Source organism: Pristiophorus japonicus, unplaced genomic scaffold, assembly GCF_044704955.1.
Source record: "Pristiophorus japonicus isolate sPriJap1 unplaced genomic scaffold, sPriJap1.hap1 HAP1_SCAFFOLD_110, whole genome shotgun sequence".
Taxonomy (NCBI): domain Eukaryota; kingdom Metazoa; phylum Chordata; class Chondrichthyes; family Pristiophoridae; genus Pristiophorus; species Pristiophorus japonicus.
Genome location: NW_027250756.1, coordinates 924,989 through 948,024, shown reverse-complemented (window position 1 = coordinate 948,024; position 23,036 = coordinate 924,989). Strand labels below are relative to the sequence as shown.

At 46.8% G+C, this 23,036-nt stretch overlaps 2 non-coding genes across 2 annotated transcripts; both read left to right on the top strand.

The window, feature by feature from the left end:
• The first annotated feature begins 8,629 nt into the window (after positions 1-8,629).
• trnak-cuu (transfer RNA lysine (anticodon CUU)) lies at positions 8,630-8,702 on the top strand. Its single transcript has one exon. It is a non-coding gene; the product is annotated as a tRNA-Lys (tRNA).
• Positions 8,703-22,268: 13,566 nt separating this feature from the next.
• trnan-guu (transfer RNA asparagine (anticodon GUU)) lies at positions 22,269-22,342 on the top strand. Its single transcript has one exon. It is a non-coding gene; the product is annotated as a tRNA-Asn (tRNA).
• The last annotated feature ends 694 nt before the right edge of the window (positions 22,343-23,036 follow it).

Genomic DNA, 23,036 nt, shown 5'->3' with positions numbered 1-23,036 from the left:
CCGATAATGATGAAAGTGCTCCTCAATGGCATCCCAGTATCAGTGGAGCTAGACACGTGGGCCAGCCAGTCCCTGATGGGTATCAAATAGTTCGAAAAGTTGTGGGCGTCCAAGGCCAGGAGGCCAAAATTATTGCCGATTGACGCACAGCTACGAACGTACACAAAGGAGATCATTCAGGTGCTAGGCAGCGCCAAGTTAGTCGTGACCCACAAAGTTGGCTTGCTGTCATGAACTGGAAATGGGGCGATCTCAATGCAATTTCCTCTGTGGAGCGAGTATCATGCTCACAGATCCTCGACAAATTTGACTCATTATTTCAACCCGGCATTGGCACTTTCATGGGGGCCAAGGTAGTGATTCACATAAACCCGGACGCCATGCCAGTACACCACAAGGCCAGGGCGGAGCCGTATGTGATGCGGTAAAAGATAGAAGGCGAATTGGACCGCCTGCTAAGGGAATGCATCATCTCGCCAGTTAAATTCAGTGACTGAGCGAGCCCGATTGTGCCGCTGCTAAAGGCGGATGGGTCGGTCAGGATATGTGGTGATTACAAGGCAACCATCAATCGGGTGTCACTCCAAGACCAGTACCCGCTATTGAGAGCGGAGGATTTCTTTGCGACGCTATCCGGTGGCAAACCGTTTTCAAAATTAGACCTGACCTCAGCTTACATGACCCAGGATCTGGCGAGTGAGTCGAAGAAGCTGACCACCATCACGACACACAAGGGGTTGTTTGAGTACAACAGATGTCCGTTCGGGATTCGCTCGGTTGCCGCGATCTTCCAATGAAATATGAAAAGCCTCCTCAAGTCGATTCCAGGGACGGTGGTTTTTCAGGACGACATTCTCATTACGGGTTACGATACTGAAGAACACTTCCACAACCTGGAGGAGCTGCTACGCAGACTGGACCGGATAGGGCTGCGACTGAAAAAGGCAAAGTGCGTCTTCATAGCTCCAGAGGTAGAATTCCTGGGAAGGAGGGTAGCAGCAGACGGGATCAGCCCTACTGCCTCCAAAACGGAAGCGATCCAGAGAGCACCCAGACCCCGTAACACGACGGAGCTGCTTTCGTTCCTGGGGCTCCTGAACTATTTTGGTAACTTTCTTCCCAAATTGAGCAAGCTGCTAGAGCCGCTACACGTGCTCCTACGCAAAGGTCGGGAATGTGTCTGGGGGGACAGCCAGGAAAGGACTTTTAATAGAGTTCGCAATTTGTTATGTTCCAACACTCTGTTAACGCTATATGACCCATGTAAGAAACTTGTGTTAACGTGCGATGCGTCGTCCTATGCTGTCGGGTGTGTGTTGCAGCATGTCAATGCCAAGTGTCAGTTACAGCCGGTATCTTAGGCTTCCAGAAGTCTGTCCCAGGCAGAAAGGGGCTACGGGATGGTAGAACAGGAGGCGCTCGCATGTGTATATGCAGTAAAGAAAATGCACCAATACCTGTTTGGCAGGAAATTTGAGCTGGAGCCAGATCACAAACCCCTAACGTTCCCTTTTGGCCGTCAACAAGGCCATAAATGCAACTGCATCGGCCCGCATACAGAGGTGGGCACTCACGTTAGCCGCCTATGACTACACAATTCGGCACAGACCGGGCACCGAAAACTGCGCCGATGCACTCAGCAGGCTCCCACTAGCCACCACTGAGGGGGCTACCGAGCATGGTGCTGAGATGGTCATGGCTGTTGAAGCTTTCGGAAGTGAAGGCTCACCCGTGACAGCCCGTCAGATTAAAGTCTGGAGAAATAGAGACCCGCTATTGTCTCCAGTCAAGAAATGTATCCTGAATGGGGACTGGGCAGCCACGTACAGGGAATGTCGTGAGGAAGTTAAACTACTTCACAGGCGCAGGGATGAACTCTCGATTCAGGCCGATTGCCTACTGTGGGGAAACCGCGTAGAAACCAGATGGGCAGAGAGGTGTTCATCAGAGAACTCCACAATGAGCACCCGGGCATTGTCATGAGGAAGTCAATTGCCAAGTCACACATTTGGTGTCCAGGGTAAGACGCAGATCTGGAACTTTGTGTTCGCAGGTGCAACACGTTTGCCCAGCTGGGTAATGCGCCCAGGGAAGCCCCCCTTAGCACCTAGTCCTGGCCCACCAAGCCTTGGGCACGCATCCATGAGGACTACGCAGGTCCTTTCAAAAATGTTTTTGGTTGTAGTAGACGCCTACGCCATAAGAAATATAACAAAATTAAGAATTAGGAACAGGAGTTGACCATCTACCCCCTCGAGCCTGCTCCGCCATTCACCAAGATCATGGCTGATCTGGCCGTGGACTCAGCTCCACTTACCCACCCGTTCCCCGTAACCCTTAATTCCCTTAGTTGTTTAACATCTATCTACCTGTGACTTGAATACATTCAATGATCTCGCCTCAACTGCTTCCTTGGGCAGATAATTCCACAGATTCACAAACCTCTGGGAGAAGAAAATGCTTCTCAACTCGGTTCTAAATTGGCTCCCCCGTATTTTGAGGCTGTGACCCCTAGTTCTAGTCTCCCCTACCAGTGGAAACAACATCTCTGTCTCTATCTTGTCTATCCCTTTCATTATTTTAAATGTTTCTATGAGATCACCCCTCAATCTTCTGAACTCCACCGAGTAAATACCCAGTCTCCTCAATCTATCATCATAAGGTAACCCCCTCATCTGCGGAATCAGCCGAGTGAATCGTCTCTGTATCCCCTCCAAAGCCAGTATATCCTTCCTTAAGTAAGGTGACCAAACTGCACGCAGTACTCCAGGTGCGGCCTCACCAATACCCTATACAGTTGCAGCAGGACCTCCCTGCTTTTGTACTCCATCCCTCTCGCAATGAAGGCGAACATTCCATTCACCTTCCTGATTACCTGCTGCACCTGCAAACTAACTTTTGGGGATTCATGCACAAGGACCCCCAGGTCCCTCTGCACTGCAGCATGTTGTAATTTCTCCCTATTCAAATAATATTCCCTTTTACTGTTTTTTTTCGCAAGGTGGATGACCTCACACTTTCCGACATTGTATTCCAGCTGCAAAATCTTAGCCCATTCGCTTAACCTATCTAAATCTCTTTGCAGCCTCTCTGTGTCCTCTACACAACCCGCTTTCCCACTAATAGTTGTATCATCTGCAAATTCTTTTACACTGCACTCTGTCCCCTCTTCCAGGTCATCTATGTATATTGCAAACAGTTGTGGCCCCAGCACCAATCCCTGCGGCACACCACTAACCACCGATTTCCAACCTGAAAAGCACCCATCTATCCCGACTCTCTGCTTTATGTTCGCCAGCTAAATCTCGATCCTTGCTATTACATATCCTCTGACTCCGCGTACTTCTATCTTCGGAAGTAACCTTTTGTGTGGTACCTTATCGAATGCCTTTTGGAAATCTAAATACACCACATCCATCGGTACACCTCTATCCACCATGCTCGTTATATCCTCAAAGAATTCCAGTAAATTAGTTAAACATGATTTCCCCTTCATGAATCCATGCTGTGTCTGCTTGATTGCACTAAGCCGATCTAGATGTCCCGCTATTTCTTCCTTAATGATAGTTTCAAACATTTTCCCCACTACAGATGTTAAACTAACCGGCCTATTGTTACCTGCCTTTTGTCTGCCCCCTTTTTTTAAACAGAGGCGTTACATTAGCTGCTTTCCAATCCGCTGGTACCTCCCCAGAGTCCAGAGAAGTTTGGAAGATTATAACGAATGCATCCGCAAAAACTTCCGCCATCTCTTTTAATACCCTGGGATGCATTTCATCAGGACCAGGGAACTTGTCTAACTTGAGTCCCATTAGCCTGTCCAGCACTACCCGCCTAGTGATAGTGATTGTCTCAAGGTCCTCCCTTCCCACATTCCTGTGACCAGCAATTTCTGGCATGGTTTTTGTGTCTTCCACTGTGAAGTCCGAAGCAAAATAATTGTTTAAGATCTCAGCCATTTCTACATTTCCCATTATTAAATCCCCCTTCTCACCTTCTGAGGGACCAACATTTACTTTAGTCACTCTTTGCCGTTTTATATATCGGTAAAAGCTTTTACTATCTGTTTTTATGTTTTGCACAATTTTAATTTCGTAATCTATCTTTCCTTTCTTAATTGCTTTCAATCATTGTTTGCTGTCGTTTAAAATTTTCCCAATCTTCTAGTTTCCCACTAAACTTGGCCACCTTATACGCATTGGTTTTTAATTTGATACTCTCCTTTATTTCCTTCGTTATCCACGGCAAGTTATCCCTTCTCTTACTGCCCTTCTTTTTCACTGGAATATATTTTTGTTGTGCACTATGAAAGAGCTCCTTAAAAGTCCTCTGCTGTACCTCAATTGTGCCACCGTTTAGTCTGTGTTCCCAGTCTACTTTAGCCAACTCTGCCCTCATCCCACTATCGTCCCCTTTGTTTAAGCATTGTATGCTCGTTTGCGACACTACTTCCTCACTCTCAATCTATATTACAAATTCAACCATACTGTGATCACTCATTCCGAGAGATATTTTACGAGGAGATCGTTTATTATTCCTGTCTCATTGCACAGGACCAGATCTAAGATAGCTTTCTCACTTGTAGGTTCTGTAACATATTGTTCTCAGAAACAATCCTGTCTGCATTCTATGAATTCCTCCTCCAGGCTAACCCCTTGCGATTTGATTTGACCAATGTAGGTTAAAATCCCCCATGATTACTGCCGTTCCTTTTTCACATGCCTCCATTATTCCATTGATTATTGCCCAACCCACCGTCGAGTTATTATTTGGGCGCCTATAAACTACACCCACCAGTGACTTTTTCCCCTTACTATATCTAATCTCCACCCACAATGATTCAACATTTTGTTCATTAGAGCCAATATCATTTCTCACAACTGCCCTGATATCATCCTTTATTAACAGAGGTACACCACCTCCTTTCCCTTCTTGTCTATCTATCCGAATTGTCAGCCACCCCTGTATGTTTAATTCCCAGTCTTCGCCACCCTGCATCCACGTTTCTGTAATGGCCACCAAATCATACACATTTGTCATGATTTGTGCCGTCAACTCATTTACTTTATTTTGAATGCTGCGTGCGTTTCGGTAAAGTATTTAATACTAGTTTTAATCCATGATTTTTACTTTTGACCCCTCCTGCAGCCCCTTTATATTCATACATATTGTCCCTTCCTATTACCTTGTGGTTTACACTTACCCCAGTGCTACTCTGCTCTGTTGCCTCCTGCCTTTTGCATTCTTTCTTGGGGTCCCGTTTATCTGCGCTCTCACCCACTCTAACTAGTCCAGAGCCCTCTCCAGCGTTCTGAATACTCCTGGCATTGAGGCACCGAGCTTTCAGTCTTGCCTTTTTATTACACTTTGACCCTTTAGAATTTTGATGTACAGTGGCTATTTTTGGCTTTTGCCTTGGTTTTCTCTGCCCTCCACTTTTACTCATCTCCTTTCTGTCTTTTGTATCTGTCTCCATTTTGTTTCCCTCTTTCTCCCTGCATTGGTTCCCATCCCCCTGCCATATTAGTTTAGCTCCTCTCCAATAGCACTAGCAAACACTCCCCGCTAAGGACTTTGCTTCCGGACCTGCACAGGTACAGACCGTCTGGTTTGTACTGGTCCCACCTCCCCCAGAACCGGTTCCATTGCCCCAGGAATTTGAATCCCTCCCTGCTGCACCACTGCTCAAGCCACGTATTCATCTGAGCTATCCTGCGATTCCGACTCTGACTTGCACGTGGCATTGGTAGCAATCCCGATATTACTACTTTTAAGGTCCTACTTTTTAATTCAGCATCTAGCTCCTTAAATTCATCTCGTCGGACCTCATCCCTTTTTTTACCTAAATCTTTGGTAACAATGTGCACCACGACAACTGGCTGTTCTCCCTCCCTTTTCAGAATGTCCTGCACCCGCTCCGAGACATCCTTGACCCTTGCACCAGGGAGGCAACATACCATCCTGGAGTCTCGTTTGCGGCCGCAGAAACGCCTATCTATTCCCCTTACAATCGAATTCCCTATCACTATCGCTGTCCCATTCTTTTTCCTGCCCTTCTGTGCAGCAGAGTCAGCCACGGTGCCATGAACTTGGCTGCTGCTGCACTCCCCTGATGAGTCAGCCCCCTCAACAGTACTCAATGTGAGATCAACGTGATGTCCGCTACACTGCAGCCCAACAAAGGGCGAGAAACCACTGAATATAAAGGATGAGCTCACAAATATCAGGGGCAGTGCAGTCTGGTCAATGTCAAACCCTCCTTTCTTATTCAGCAATGGCATGAATGGGAGTCAGACGCCACAAAGTTTAATTAACGACACAAATACAAGCAACACTTGCAATACTTTTCAGTGTAAAATTCTTTCACTTTATTTGAAATGCTACTGCGTTGAATCTGAAAATACGCACGGTGGGATTTTATCTTCACGACTGATTGTATTTTGTGTGCACGGTACGAATAACCGGTGCTGTTAAATTTGATAAAAGTTGCCCCAGATTCGTGGTGCCATCAGCAATGAAGATGTTGAACCAGAAAGCTATAACACAGAAGTAAAATGGGATATGGTTTTCGAGTTAAGATGCAAAGCACAGGACAAATGATTGAAGTATGAACTGTTCCTGAGTTAGCATTTGTTTGATTGTGCAAAAGAAGGTGAGCGGTTAATTAATTATGGTTTCCCGTGAAAGCAAAAGAAAAGTTTAAGAAGAAACCATACGGTGCCTGTCAGGTGAGCGCTGCTTGTGATACCTGATGGGAATGGGCGGAGATTTTAAAGCCCATTGTATTACAGAACCTTCATATAGAGGAACATCTGCTGCTCACTGTGTAGGTCTCATGGTGCAACGGTAGTGTGTCTGACTCCAGATCCGAAAATTGCGTGTCCAAATCACGTCGTTGTCACTGTTCTTTTGGATATTGTTCTTCCAGAATTAATATTTCCTTTGCTGTTTGGCAATAAACAGACCCTTGCCCCAAGGTCTGTCTCACTGTTTCCAAGGTGTCAGGCAGAGATTTTTTTTTTATTTAAAAAGATACTTTATTCTGATAAAAATGTGTACAGTACATTGAAAAGCAGTTCAGTACATTTAGCTGCGGTCAGTAATCCCATGCACCACATTTGGGTGCTAACGGCAGTTCTGGTCGATGTATTCCCTTGCTTTTCAGTTCCAGTACAATTCGGTACAATACGGGATAGCTTGTAGTACATTCAACAAATTACATCACTCGTGTCACTATACAGTACATGGAATGGGTGACGGAACATTAAAATGTTTTCAACATGCATCACGAAACAGACCTTACATTGTACATGGCACTAGATAGCTGTTTACAGATCATGGTGCTCCATGTACACAATAGAGAAGTTACAAGTACGGCTCGAGCGGAGTTTTATTCTGATTCCTACCCCGGGGTTTACCGTGTCAGAAGGGATTTAAACTGTGGCCCTTCCCCACCCTGCCTTTGCGGCAACTACACCAATTTTAAGTGTGTCCCTCAGCACGTAATCCTGGATCTTGGATTGAGGCAGTCTGTAACATGCAGACGTGGACATCTCCTTGCTCTGGAAGATCAGCAAATTTCGGCAAGACCAAAGAGCATCTTTGACTGAGTTGATGGCACTCCAGCAGCAGGTGATGTCTGTCTCGGTGTGTGTCGCTGGGAACAGCCCGGAGAGCACAGAGTCCTGTGTTACGGATCTGCTCGATGTGAACCTCGACAGAACCACTGCATCTCTATGCAAACCACGTTCCCTGATGGTCTAGTGGTATGGATTTAGTGCTTTTAACGCCATGGCACGGGTTCGATTCCCTGTCAGGGAAATTGTACTTTTAATTCAAAACCTTATAAAAAAATTGTTCATCTATTTTCCACATCTTCATGCATCTCCTGTGCAAAAAAAAAAAGAAGCATTGATTTAAACATCATTAATTAATACATAAAATTCTATTGTCATATGATATATTTTGCTCTGAGCATATGAGGAACTTTTCTCCCGATCCCATTGGGTTTAATTCTGGTAATCTGGTGCTGAAAGTGGAGATGTTTCCGCAGTGTACCGCAAATCATAGACACCATCAGAGGCAGTCTCTCGGGATCGAGGAGGACTTGCTTCCATCCCAAAGTGCGTCCTTTGATGGCTGAACATTCCGATACAAGAGCCACAGACCCTGTTACTGGTGGGACAGACATACGTCGAGGGAAGGGGTCGGTGGGACTGGTTTGCCGCGTGCTCCTTCCGCTGCCTGCGCTTGGTCTCTTCATGCTCCTTGCGTCTAGAATCAAAGCGCTCAACGCTCTCTCAGAAGGAATTTCTCCACATCGGGCGGTCTGTGGCCAGGGTATCCCAGGTGTCAGTGGTGATGTCGCACTTTACCAGGGAAGCTTTGAGGGTGTCCTTATAACGTTTCCGCTGTCCTCCTTTGGCTCGTTTACCCTGAAGGAGCTCTGCATAAAGACGTAAACATAAACACGTAAGGATTAGGAGCCGGAGTTGGCCATTCGGCGCCTCGAGCCTGGTCCACCATTCAAGAAGATCCTGGCAGTTCTTCAACAGCAAGTTTAAACATCTGGGGCGGAGACAACAGGCGCCTGGCTGAAATGAGTGATAAAAACCTGCTTTGAATGGAAGCCTGGCTAGCTCAGTCGGTAGAGCATGAGACTCTTAATCTCAGGGTCGTGGGTTCGAGACCCACGTTGGGCGATTTATTTTCATTTAATGTTGCTTTAATGGAAAACCTCTGACCGAAACGGCACAAAACAAAAATGTTGCTTTCAAAGTCATTAAACTCCGAAATTTCCATGCCCCGCGAATCTCCTGAATCAGATGCCTCTAGTTTTGGCGACTCAATCCATGTCCCTTTGCAATGTTGTGCTCCCAGCCACACTATGAAATGTGCCACTAACTTATCGAATCATGGAATGGTTACAGCACGGAAGACCATTCGGCCCATCGAGCCCGTGCCGACCCTCAGCGAGTCCCACTCCCCGCCCTTTCCCCGTAGCCCTGCAATTGTTTTTCCTTCAGACACTTATCCAACTCCCGTCTAAAAGATAAGATTGAGTCTGCCTCTACCGCCCTTTCAAGCCGTGCATTCCAGATCCTAACCACTCGCTGCTAAATGGCCATCTCCTGTTGCTATGTATGAAGTCTGGGAAACACGAGATCAATTCCTGGCACACTCACAGCCTTACGAAATATAGCACCTTCATTCTCTTCTCGTAAAACCAGCTCCTGAAGTATCGGCCAGCTGTGTTGGTTAAAGCTCTGGTTATATTCCTAAGATTGCTTTCGACGCAGTGTTTCTGTAGTGTAGTGGTTATCAAATTCACCTCACATGTGAAAAGTAACCGGTTCAAGCCCGGGTGGAATTTGTAATTTGGAGAATACTTTTGCTGCGAAATAAATTGAACAAAAGTCGCCCCAGGTTCCTTGTCGCATGAGCACTGAACATTTTAAACCAGTCTCCAACATACAGAGTGAGTAAAGTCAGATAGGGGAGAAAACTTCATCAATGATTCAAAATCCTTAAATAATTAAAGTTCAGTTATTGAAGTTTCCACTGTCCCTCAGTAACAATTCTACAAAACAACGCTGTCGGTTAATGAATGGGGAATAAAACAAATAATCTTCACCCATCCCCATCCCCCGGCACACACTTTAATTAGTTGCATGTCATTATTTTAAAGATTTTGAATGGAAGAATTATTTTCTGAATCCGTGCTCCTTCTGTGAGCGCCGCATCACGAAACGAGCAGGAAACACATTAAAGAGTTTACCACAATTGCTGACATTTCTTTGCTTTTTTCTTTTTTTTTTCAGCTCTTCGTCCTTTTCAGCTCCTTACTGCGGATATTGCTGTGATTAAACCTGAACACAATGGAATGTCTGTCTCTCTGTTTCCCCGGTGTCAGGCAGAGATACGCCTGCTGCCGTCATTTATTGCATGTGACAGGACACAAAAGTTCAAAATCAACTTGAAGGTGGCCACACACAGCAGTGAATAGTCAGGACGGCCGAGCGATATGCGGTGCTGTGTTTCGATCACTGTCTCCTCTGGAGATATTATTTTTGCACCAAAAATTAATGTGCGATAAAAGGGAACAAGAGCATTCCGGGGTGCATTGTCTCATGATGCAAGCTACCTAGGACCCGGACCAAAGCTCCCCGGACACCGTGCACAGGCTCAGGAAAACAACGGGGGAGAGGATATCCCGGCCACTGGGCCTTCCAGTAACATTGAACAAGTGCCCGGTCTCAAACTTTCCAGAGTAATAACTTGTAACTGGAGCTTCTAATAGTCCGGATGGCCAAGCGGTTTAAGGTGCTGTGTTCAGGTCACAGTCTCCTCTGGAGGTGTGGGTTCAAATCACACTCCTGACATTCAGTGTTTTTAAATACAAACTCATTTGTTTGGACACCACTCTCAAGTGCTTTGGGACATCCATCGAACTTAATAAAATGACCCCACTTCAATTGCAAACAATGATATCAAAGTTACTTCTCAAACCGGGAATCGATCCTGGGTGGCTGTAACGAAAGGAATGGTTTTGTGAAGCATTGAAATGTGGCCTTTAAATATCTCGCACTGCTCATTTCAAAACACGGTTATAATTTGTTTCAGTGCAAAAGAAGGCAGGCTCGAAGGGCCAAATGGCCGACTCCTGCTCCTGGTTCTTGTGTTCTTGTACGGAGCACAGAACATATGATCAAATGATCAACTCTCCCTCAGTTCGCATTTCGTTCATTGTGCAAAAGAAGATTATGGGTTCATTAATGATGTTTTCCTGTGAAAGCACCATAAAAGTTTAAGGACAATAATTCACCCAACATGGGGCTCAAACCCACGACCCGGAGATTAAAAGTCTAATACTCTACCGACTGAACTAGCCGGGCCTGCTTAAGGTGCAACTTCCTGTCGCTGATTGCTGCCAGGCGCCTATTGGTATCGCCCCGTGGCTTTATCTCGAGCTTTATCTCGAGCTTCAAACCACGAAACCGGTTCTCCTGAATTTCAAGGCTTGTACGGAGATCAATCATCAAAAGCCGTGTCATTAACCACAGCTGGGCCGTCAATTTTCTGATCGCAAAGTGCTTTCAGTCCTTGTCAATATCTCTTGTCTATGTGCCGGTGTTTCCCGATTCTGTCGGTCTCTCTGGCTCTTTAATCTGTATATGGTCACCTGCAGGTTGATTCTCGATGAATGCCTGTGTTTGTGTCTTCTACAACAATAGAAAATGTTTCTTATATATTTCTTACGTTCTCTCCAATGCCTTGATATCCTTCCTAAATTGTGGTGCTCAGAACTGTAAACAGTTCTCCAACTGAGGCCAAAGCGGATTTGAAAACGTATGGTACAACTTCTTCTCTGGTGTCCTCTATTTCACTTCATATAAAGCCAAGGGCCCTGTATTTTTTTTAACAACTTAGTAACTTATCTACCCAGCTTCAAAGATTTCTGTGTGTAAATCACTCAATCCTTCTGCGTCTCTTTTAACACAATACCATTTAGTTTATGTTTTCTCATATCACCTCCTTTTGTTTCCCAGACCTTACACACAGGTACAGGAGGAGGCCCATTCAGCCCCTCGAGCCTGTTACACAGGAACAGGAGGAGGCCCATTCAGCCCCTCGAGCCTGATACACAGGAACAGGAGGAGGCCCATTTAGCCCCTCGAGCCTGTTACACAGGAACAGGAGGAGGCTATTCAGCCGCTCGTGCCTGTCACACAGGAACAAGAGGAGGCCATACAAGCTCTCGAGCCTGTTACACAGGAACAGGAGGAGCTCCATTCATGCCCTCGAGCCTGTTACACAGGAACAGGAGGAGGCCATTCAGCCGCTCAAGCCTGTTACACAGGAACAGGAGGAGGCCATTCACCCCCTCGAGCCGATTCCGCCATTCAATGAGATCATGGCTGATCTGTGAGCAAACTCCATATACCCGCCTTTGGACAATCTTCCTTAATACCTTTGATCAAAATGCGATGTAAAATGAACAACTGACCCAGCACGAACTGCCCTTTGCAGAAGGGAGATCCAAACCTCTCCCACCATGTGTGTGTTGGAATGTTTCCGAATTTCACTCCTGAAACGTCTGTCTCTAATGTTTAGACTATGGCCCCTAGTCTGGGACTCCCCAACCAGCGGGAATCATTTCTCTCTATCTACTCTATCTCTTCCCTTATTATCTTTGAAAATTTTGATCAAATCTATGCTCGACCCTCTAATTTCCAGTGGGTGTAATCTCATATCTTAATTTAAACCTTGGAATCCAGGTATCATTCTGGGAAACCGACACAGTGCTCCCTCCAACGCCAATATAGCATTCCTAAGGCATATCAGTGAAAACTGAATCAAGGGACGGGTCTTACTAGATTTAATCTGATGGTTTCCAGCAGGCATTTGGTAAGGTCCCACACATCATCATCATCATCATCATAGGCGGGTCCTCGAACGAGGAAGGCTTACTTCCACTTGGGTTCACAGGTGTTTCAATGAAGGACCCGATGTTCCAGTTCTGAACTCCAATCAAAGGGTGGAAGATGCCTGTGGGTGGATTGTTTTAACGTGGTGTGACCGTTGGACATCAGCCACCATACGGGCTTGACAGGGCGAGGTCTTGGTCCAGTGGCAAGGGTGAACCAGGACAGCTGGAGTCCTGCTGTGCTGCACGTCATCAAAACACAGGTCGCTGTTTTGTGCGTGCGCAGGCAGGAACATCGGCGGGACCCAAGTACAGCGGAGGAGCGGGAAGATCATTGTGGAGGAACGGTGAGAGTTCGTGGTGGAGGAGCGGTGGGAGATCGTTGTGGAGGAACGGTGAGAGGTCGTGGTGGAGGAACGGCGAGGGATCGTGGTGGTGGAACGGTGAGAGATCGTGGCGGAGGAGTGACGAGAGATCGTGGTGGACGAACTGTGAGAGATCGTGGTGGAGGAGCGGTGAGAGATTGTGACGGAGTTGCGGCGAAGGTTAAACACAAGGGATGTTGGCAGAAATCAAAGTTGAGGCAACGAATGTGTTTTGTGTATCTGCAAAGCAAGCACTCCCATGTTCCACCATCAGGGAGCTCATCCCCTGAAGTCCCAAGGGATCCTAACACCCCTTGGGAGAACTGCGTTTAAGCCGGCCCCTAAGGCCAGTTTCTCACTCTGGAGTGTCTTATTAAAGACTGAGGTCACTGTTACTTTAACGTGCCTGTGTGCAGCCTCATCTGTGTTAGGAACAAATAACTGGCGTCGAGAATACGAATCCAACACAAAGATGCAGCAAACTGTGGGCATGCTGGAGAAGTTCTCGGACGGTGAGGACTGGGATGTCTATGTCTAACGGCTAGACCAGTACTTTGTAGCCAACGAGCTGGACGGAGAAGGAAGTGCTGCAAAAAAGGAGAGTGGTCCTCCTCACAGTCTGTAAGGCTCAGACATACAGCCTCATGAAGAATCTTCTGGCTCTGGTGAAACCCACAGATAAGTCGTATGAGGAGCTGTGCACACTGGTTCAGGACCATCTTAACCCGAGGGAGAGCGTGCTATGGCGAGGTATCGGTTTTATACGTGCCAGCGAACTGAAGATCAGGAAGTGGCGAGCTACATCGCCGAGCTCAGGCGACTTGCAGGAGAATGTGAGTTTGATGGCTAAATGGAGCAAATGCTCAGATAATTTTTTGTACTGGGCATTGGCCACGAGACCATCCTCCGAAAACTTTTGGCTGTAGATACACCGACCGTCAGTAAGGCCATTGAGATAAAAGAGGTATTTATATCCATTAGTGATAACACCACACACATCTCTCAGCACACAAGTGCAAGCAATGTTCATAAATTAAGTGGAACTGTGTTTGTGAGCAGAAATGTACAGGGCAGAACCCACGAATCTGCAACTGCCAGCAGGCCTCAGGTGACCCAGATGACTCAGAGTCCCCAACAAAGGATGAGTGCAAGGCAATTCACACCTTGTTGGTGATGTGCATGCTTCCATTCAGCCTATTCATGCCGCTTCAAAGGGTATGTTTGCAAGAACTGTGGAAAAATGGGGCATCTCCAACGAGCTTGCGAATGAGCTGAAAGCTCTGCAAAACCTGCTAACCACCATGTGGCAGAGAAAGATCGGTCCATGGTGGATCAAAGCAATTTCGAGCCTCAGAGAGAGGAGGCAGATGCTGAAGTACACGGGGTGCACAAATTGTCGACGAAATGTCCACCTATAATACTAAATGTAAAATTGAATGTCTTACCCGTAACCATGGAACTGGACACTGGCGCTAGCCAGTCCATCGTGAGTAAAAGATGTTTGAGAGACTGTGGTGCAACAACGCATTCAGACCAGCCCGAAGCCCCATCCACACAAAACTGAGAGTGTACACCAAAGAGCTTATCACTGTCCTGGGCAGCGCCATGGTCAAGGTCACTTACGCGGGCACGGTGCACCAACTGCCACTCTGGATTGTCCCGGGCAATGGCCCCACACTGCTTGGAAGGAGCTGGCTGGGCAAAATCCGCTGGAACTGGGATACCATCCGAACGCTATCACATGTCGATGAGGCATTATGTACCCAGGTTCTGAACAAATTTCCTTCCCTTTCTGAGCCAGGCATTGGAAACGTTTCCGGTGTGAAGGTGCGGATCCACTTGGTCCCAGAGGCACGACCCATTCACCACAAGGCGCGAGCGGTACCTCATATGATGAGGAGAGAGTGGAAATCGAGCTGGACAGGCGGAAACGCGAGGACATCATCTCCCCAGTGGAATTCAGCGAATGGGCCAGCCCGATTGTACCAGTACTCAAATGTGATGGCACGGTCAGGGTTTGCGGCGATTATAAAGTAACTATTAATCTTTTCTCGCTACAGGACCAATATCCGCTACCTAAGGCAGATGGCCAATTTGGCGCGCTGGCAGGAGGCAAGGCGTTCACCAAGCTTGAGCTGACTTCGGCCGACATGACGCAGGAGCTGGAGGAGTCTTTGAAGAGCCTCACCTGCATCAACATGTAAAAGGGACTGTTCAGCGACAACAGATGCCCGTTTGGAATTCGGTCGTCTGCAGCGATCTTCCAGAGAAACATGGAGAACCTACTCAAGTCGGTACCACACACGGTGGTCTTTCAGGATGACATATTGGTTATGGGTCTGGACACCGTCGAACACATACAAAACCTGGAGGAGATCCTCCAGCGACTAGATCGCGTAGGGCTGCGGCTGAAGAGGTCGAAATGCGTCTTCATGGCAACAGAAGTGGAGATTTTTGGGAGAAAGATCACGGCGGACGGCGTTCGGCCCACAGACGCCAAGACAGAGGCTATCATGAACGCGCCCAGGCCACAGAACGTCACGGGGCTGCGGTCATTCCTGGGACTCACCAACTATTTTGGTAACTTCCTACAGAAGTTAAGCACCTTTTAGAGCCCCTACATGTGTTATTGCACAAAGGTGAGAACTGGGTGTGGGGAAAAAAAACAAGTAATTGCTTTTGACAAAGCCAGCAACCTTTTATGCTCCAACAAGCTGCTTGTATTATATAACCCGTGTAAAAGACTTGTGCTAGCACGTGACGCGTCGGCGTACGGAGTCGGGTGTGTATTACAACAAGCTAACATTGTAGGGAAGTTGCAACCTGTAGCCTATGCTTCCAGGAGCTTGTCTAAGGCCGAGAGGGCCTACAGCATGATTGAGAAAGAGGCATTAGCGTGTGTGTTCGGGGTAAAGAAAATGCATCAGTTCCTGTTTGGCCTCAAATTTGAGCTGGAAACCGATCACATGCCCCTCACATGCCTGTTCGCTGAAAACAAGGTGATAAATACTAATGCCTCAGTCCGCATACAAAGGTGGGCACTCACGTTCTCAGCGTATAACTGGACCATCCACCACAGGACAAGCACTGAGAAATGTGCGGATGCTCTGTCGGCTACCATTGCCCACCACGGGGGTGGAAATCGCGCAACCTGCAAACTTGTTGATGGTGGCGCAGCCCGCTGACTTGTTGATGGTCATGGCAGCATTTGAAAAAGATAAATCACCTGTCACGGCCCACCAGATTAGGACTTGGACCAGCCAAGATCCTCTGCTGTCCCTAATAACAAACTGTGTATTGCATGGGAGCTGGGCCAGCATTCCCGTTGAAATACAAGAGCCAATCAAGCCGTTCCAGCGGCGAAAGGAGGAGCTGTCCAATCAGGCAGACTGCCTGTTGTGGGGTAACCGCGTAGTGCTACGAAAAAAGGGCAGGGAGTCGTTCATCTCGGATCTCCACAGCACACACCCGGGTATAGTAATGATGAAAGCGATAGCGAGATACGACATGTGCTAGCTCAGTATCGACTCTGAATTAGAATCCTGTGTACGGCAATGCAGTGTAAGTGCTCAGTTGAGCAACGCGTCCAGAGAGGCACCACTAAGTTTGTGGTCCTGGCCCTCCAGACCAGGGTCGAGGATCCATGTCAACTATGCAGGCCCATTTCTTGGTAAAATGTTCCTGGTGGTGGTGGATAATTTTTCAAAATTGATTGAATGAGAAATAATGTCGGGAAGCACCGCCACCGCCACCATTGGAAGCCTGAGGGCCATGTTTGCCACCCACGGCTTGCCTGACATACTGGTCAGTGACAACGGGCCTTGTTTCTCCAGTGCCAAATTTAAAGAATTCATGATCCGCAATGTGATCAAACATATCACTTCGACCCCGTTTAAACCAGCCTCCAATGGGCAGGCAGAGCGGGCAGTACAAACAATCAAACAGAGCCTCAAACGAGTCACAGAAGGCTCACTCCTAACCCGCCTGTCCCGAGTACTGCTCAACTATAGCACGAGACCCCACTCGCTCACAGGGGTGCCCCCGGCTGAGCTACTCATGAAAAGGACACTTAAAAGCAGACTCTCGCTGGTCCACCCCAACCTGCATGATCAGGTAGAGAGCAGGCGTCAGCAACAAAATGTAAATGATGGTCGCGCCAATGTGTCACGGGAAATTGATCTGAATAACCCTGTGTATGTGCTAAACTATGGATATGGTCCCAAGTGGATCGCGGGAACGGTGATAGCGAGAGAAGGGAGTCGGGTGTTTGTCTTCAAACTTGACAATGGACAAATTTGCAGAAAGCACTAGGACCAAACGAGGCTGCGGTTCACAGACTGCCCTGAACAACCCACAGCAGACACCACCTTTTTCGAACCCGCAACACACACCCAAAGGATCAACGACACCACCACGGATCGGAAATCGAACCCATCACACCCAACAGCCCAGCAAGGCCAGACTCACCCAGCAGCCCTGAAGGGCCAACAACACGCCAGCTCAGCGAGGGCACAGCCAAAACACCAGAACAGACATTTGTACCGAGGCGGTCCACCAGGGAAAGAAATGCTCCCGACCGCCTCGGTACAAATGTCTGTTCTGGTGAACAGACCTTGACCTTGTAAATAGTTTTCACTTTGACTTTGGCGGGGGAGTGATGTTGTGTCTCTGTAAAGCATGCAGTCCCATGTTCCACCACCAGGGAGCGCATCCCCTGAAGTTCCAAGGGATCCCAAGAAACTGTTGGATGCTCTCGTTACAAGTTATTACTCTGGAAAGTTTCAGACCGGGCACTTGTTCAGTGTTGCTGGAAGGCCCAGTGACCGGGATATCCTCTACCCGGGGTATTGCTGAGCCTCTGCTCGGTGTACGGGGAGCTTTGGTCCGGGTCCGAGATAGCTTGCATCATGTGACAATGTACCCCGGACTGCTCTTGTTCCATTTCATCGTCCACAAGATTTCATTTCAAAAATGTTTCCGCCAACAGGCGCTCAATCCCTCTCTCTGCAAAACGTTCCTTTCACAAACATTTCTCTGATTGGAACTGCACCAAACAACAATGTTCCTTTCAAAGTCATTAAACTCCACAATTTACACATCCACAATTTTAATGACAAGGACTGAAAGCGCATTGCGATCAGAAAATTGCCGGACCCTCTGTGGTTAAAGACAGAGCTTTTGATGGTTGATCTCCGTACACGCCTTGGAATTCAGGAGAACCTGTTTCGTGGTTTTGAAGTTCGAGATAAACCCACGGGGCGGAGCCAACAGGCGCTTGGCAGCAATCAGCGAGAGGAAGATGCAACTGAAGCAGACCCGGCTATCACCGGCATTACCATCGCCGAATCCCCCGCCATCAACAGCCTGGAATCACCATTGACCAGTAACTGAAGGGGATTGACAGGAGCGATGTTGAGAAGCCCGGCTAGCTCAGTTGGTAGGAGAGGAGGCTCTTAATCTCAGGGTCATGGGTTCGAGCCCCACGTCGGGTGAATTATTTTCCTTAAACTTTTATGTTGTTTTCACGGGATTGAATCTTCTTTTGCACAATGAAAGAAATGCTAACTGTTTTGGTCTCCTTATTTAAGGAGCGATATACTTATATTGTATGCAGTTCCGACAAGGTTCACGAGGATGCAGGAAGAATGTTCCCGATGACAAGTTGGCAAAAATAATTAAAGTCTGTGAGATACTCAACCATTATTTCAATAATTAAACCACCCACATGATTTGAGATACAACAAGGATCCATAGCTTTGCCAAGACCAGCCAGCTCACAAAGGTCAAATATAAAACTCTTAATCTCAGGGTTGGGGGTTTGAGCCCCACGTTGGGTAAATAGCTTTTGTTGCAAGCCAGTAATGACATGGACTCTCTTACTAATCCACCCCAACTTACAGTAACACAGTCCCGCCGAAAGAATGAGGAATTGTGGGTGAATGCATGTTGATCAGCAGAGAACTTCCTCCTCTCCGATTCCACTAAGGGTCAGCCTCCCACGATCACCTCTCGACAGGACAGGCTGCTATCCAGATCAATTATACAGAGGCTTGGAATACAAGAGCAGGGAGGTTATTCTTGAACTGTAAGGCCACAGCGAGAGTACTGCATGCAGTTCTGGTCACCACATTACAGCAAGGACGTGATTGCGCAGGAGAGGGTACAGAGTAGGTTTATGAGGATGTTGCCGGGACTGGAGAATTTTAGCTCTGAGCAGAGATTGGATAGGCTGGGTTTGTTTTCTTTGGAACAGAAGATGCTGAGGGGAGAGGATTGAGGTGTATAAAATTATGAAGGGCCTGGATAGAGTGGACAGGAAGGACCTGTTTCCCTTAGAAGAGGGGTCAACAACCAGGGGGCACAGATTTTAAGTAATTGGTCGAAGGTTTAGAGGGGATTTGAGGGGAAATCAATGGAACTCACTGCCTGAAAGGGTGATCGATGCAGAAACACTCAGCACATTTAAAAAAGTACTTGGATGTGCACCTGAAGCGCCGTAACCGACAGGGCTACGGACCGAGAGCTGGAAAGTGGGACTGGGCTGGGGAGCTGTTTGTCGGCTGGCACGGACACGATGGGCCGAATGGTCTCCTTCCGTGCTGTAAATTTCTCTGATTCCATGATGAGCAATTAACATTTTAAACCAGTCTCCTAAAACACAGAGTGAGTAAAGTCAGATAGGGGATAAAAATCCCTCAAGGGACACACAGGGTAAGATAAAGGAAAAAGGGAAGCTGAGGACAGATAGCGAGAACTCGACACTGCAGAAACTCGAGAGTAGTATAAAACGAGCAGGGGTGCAGGATCAGAACAGCCACGATATTATTGGATGGTGGAGCAGGCTCGAGGGGCCGAATGGCCCACTCCTGCTCCTTACGTACTTATGTTAATTGTTGAATCATTGCCCATTGCACGCACTTTACTTGAGGTGTCTGATTCAGAATGTTCATTGTAACATGTAATGAACATGTAACAGTGTAATATCTCCAAGTTTGCAGATGACACTAAACTGTGTGGCGGTGTGAGCTGTGAGGGGGACGCTCGGAGGCTTCAGGGTGACTTGGACAGGTTAGGCGAGTGGGCAAATGAATGGCAGATGCAGTATAATGTGGATAAATGTGAGGTTATCCAGTTTGGGGGCAAAAACACTAGGGCAGAATATTATCTGAATGGCGGCAGATTAGGAAAAGGGGCGGTGCAACGAGACCTGGTTGTCATGGTTCATCAGTCATTGAAAGTTGGCATGCAGGTACAGCAGGCGATGAAGAAGGCAAGTGGTAAGTTGGCATTCATAGCGAGAGGATTTGAGTATAGGAGCAGGGATGTCTGACTGCAGTTGTGCAGGGCCTTGGTGAGGCCCCACCTGGAATATTGTGTTCAGTTTTGGTCTCCTAATCTGAGGAAGGACGTTCTTGCTATTGACGGAGTGCAACGAAGGTTCAACAGACTGATTCCCGGGATGGCAGGACTGACATATGAGGAGAGACTGGATCAACTAGGCCTGTATTCACTGGAGTTTAGAAGGATGAAAGGGGATCTCATAGAAACATTTAAAATTTGGATGGGACGGGACAGGATCGATGCAGGAAGAATGTTCCCGATGTTGGGGAAATCCAGAACCAGGTGACACAGTCTAAGGATAAGGGGCAAGCCAGACTGACATATGAGGAGAGACTGGATCAACTGGGTCTTGAAACATTGAAATTTAGAAGGATGAGCGGCGATCTCATAGAAACATGTAAAATTCTGATGGGACTGGTGAGTGCCAACTTTAGCTCAGCCGTTACTTCGTAAACCAACTTTGTGAAAAGTTTGAATTTGTCTTAATGTATTCGCTGCCTGGTGTTTTTGTGGTCATTTTCAATCTCCTTCTTTCACACTGAAACAAATGGTAACACTATTTGTAAACTGGAATGCGAGATTTTTAGAGAGCATATTTAAATGCTTTGCAAAAACATTCTGATCACGACAGCTACCGGGGTTCGATTCCCAGTTAGAGAAGTAATTTTGCTACCACCGTTTTTAATTAAAGTGAATTAATTTAATTAAATTACACAGATGACCCAAAGCACTTCAGAGTGGTGTCAAAACAAATGAGTTGGTAATTAGAAAGAAGGAATGTCAGAAGTTGGATTTGAGTTTCTGGGATGGAGGATGAATAACCCTCTGTGCACTGGAACTGGGAAGGGTGAATAATGAATGAGTTGTTTCCGGGTTTGAAATGCGGCTTGTATTTGCTGGTATTAACCGATAGCATTGTTTAGCAGAATGAAATAAATGCTAACATGATCACTGAGGGACAGTCGAAACTTCAACAACTTAATTTTAATAATTTGTGAAACTTGAATCATTGAGGAAGTTTTATTCCTTTTCTGATTTTACACACTCTGTATTTTCGGAATCTGGTTTTAAATGTTCATTGCTCACCATCGAATCAGAGAAGTTTACAGCACGGAAGGAGGCCATTGTCACATGAACAATGAACATTTAAAACCAATTTTTGTTTCAGAAATAATGTTTCCACCGGGGCTTGAACCGAGAACCTTTCGTGTGTGCGGCGAATGTGATGACCACTACACTACAGAAACTAGCGCCTAATGCTATGCCCAGAGAGAAATGTTCAGCAAAAAGCTGCAATACTCAATCCCTCTCTCTGCAAAAAGTTCCTTTCACAACATCTCTCTGACCGGAACTGCACCAAACAAAAATATTCATTTCAAGTGTGCAAATTATTTTCGTTTAACTTTTATTTTGCTTTCATGGTATAACATCGTTAAGGAATCGATAATCTTCTTTTGCACAATGAAAGAAATGCTAACTGACGGAAAGTCAGTCGGTCAATAATTGGTTCTGTGCTCTGCATGTTGGTAATGTAGCCAAGATGATCCAAAGATCGGTGGGAAAGCAAGTTATGAGGAGAACACAAACAATCTACAAAGCGATATCGATAGGCTCAGTGACTGGGCAGTAATTTGTCAGATGGAGTATAATGTGGGAAATATGAGGTTATCCACTGTGGTAGGGATAATAGTCAGGCCATTCTGACTATTCAGTGCTGTGTGTGGCCAACTGCAGGTTGATTTTGAACTTGTGTCTCCTGTCACATGAAATAAATGAGGGCAGCAGGCGCATCTCTGCCTGACACCGGGAAATAGTGAGACAGATCTTGGAACAAGATTCTGGTTATTGCCAAAAAACAATGGAAATATTAATGCTGGAAAGCAAATGTCTGAAAGAACAGTGACCCCGACCTGATTGGAACACAAAACCTCCGGATTTATCGTCAGACACACTACCGTTGCGCCACGAGGCCTACACAGTGCAGTGGAGATGTTCGTCGAAATGAAGGTTCTGCAATACAAGGGGCTTGGAAATCAGGAGAACCAGTTTCGAGGTTTGAATTTCGAGATAAACCCATGGTGCAGAGCCAAAAGATCCCTGGCAGCGATCAGTGACAGGAAGATGCAACTTAAGCAGTCCTGACTAGCTCAGTCGGTAGAGTATGAGACTGTTAATCTCAGGGTTGTGAGTTCAAACCCCACGTTGGACGAATTATTTTCCTTACACTTTTTTGGTGCTTTCACAGGAAAACATCATGAATGAACCCATAATCTTCTTTTGCACAATGAAAGAAATGCGAACTGAGGGAGAGTTGATCATTTAATCATTTATTCTGTGTTCTGTATAAGAACACAAAAACCAGGAGCAGGAGTCGGCCATTTGGCCCTTAGAGCCTGCGTTCTTATCCACTGAAACAAATTTTAACCGTGTTTTTAAATGAGCAGTGCGAGATATTTAGAGGGCACATTTCAATGCTTCACAAAACCATTCCTTTCGCTACAGCCACCCAGGATCGACTCCCGGTTTGAGAAGTAACTTTAATATCACTGTTTGTAATTGAAATGGCGTCATTACACTGGAAAGTTTCAAAACGGGCACTTGTTCAGTGTAGCTGGAAGGCCCAGTTACCGGGATATCCTCTCCCCTGGGGTTTTCCTGAGCCTGTGCTCGATGAACGGGGAGCTTTGGCACGGGTCCGAGGTAGCTTGCATGTGTAGGCTGCTTGCTGGCTTCAGGTGGTCTCTTACCAGTGTGATCAATTCTTCAAACGACTTGCTTGCTGGTTTCTCATGTGCCAGCAGGTCCTTCATTGAAGCGTATGTTTTCGAGCCGCAGCTGGTCAAGAGATGGGCTCTTCTCTTGTCTGCCTTATTGTCGCCTAACCAGTCTTTGGTTACAAAGCT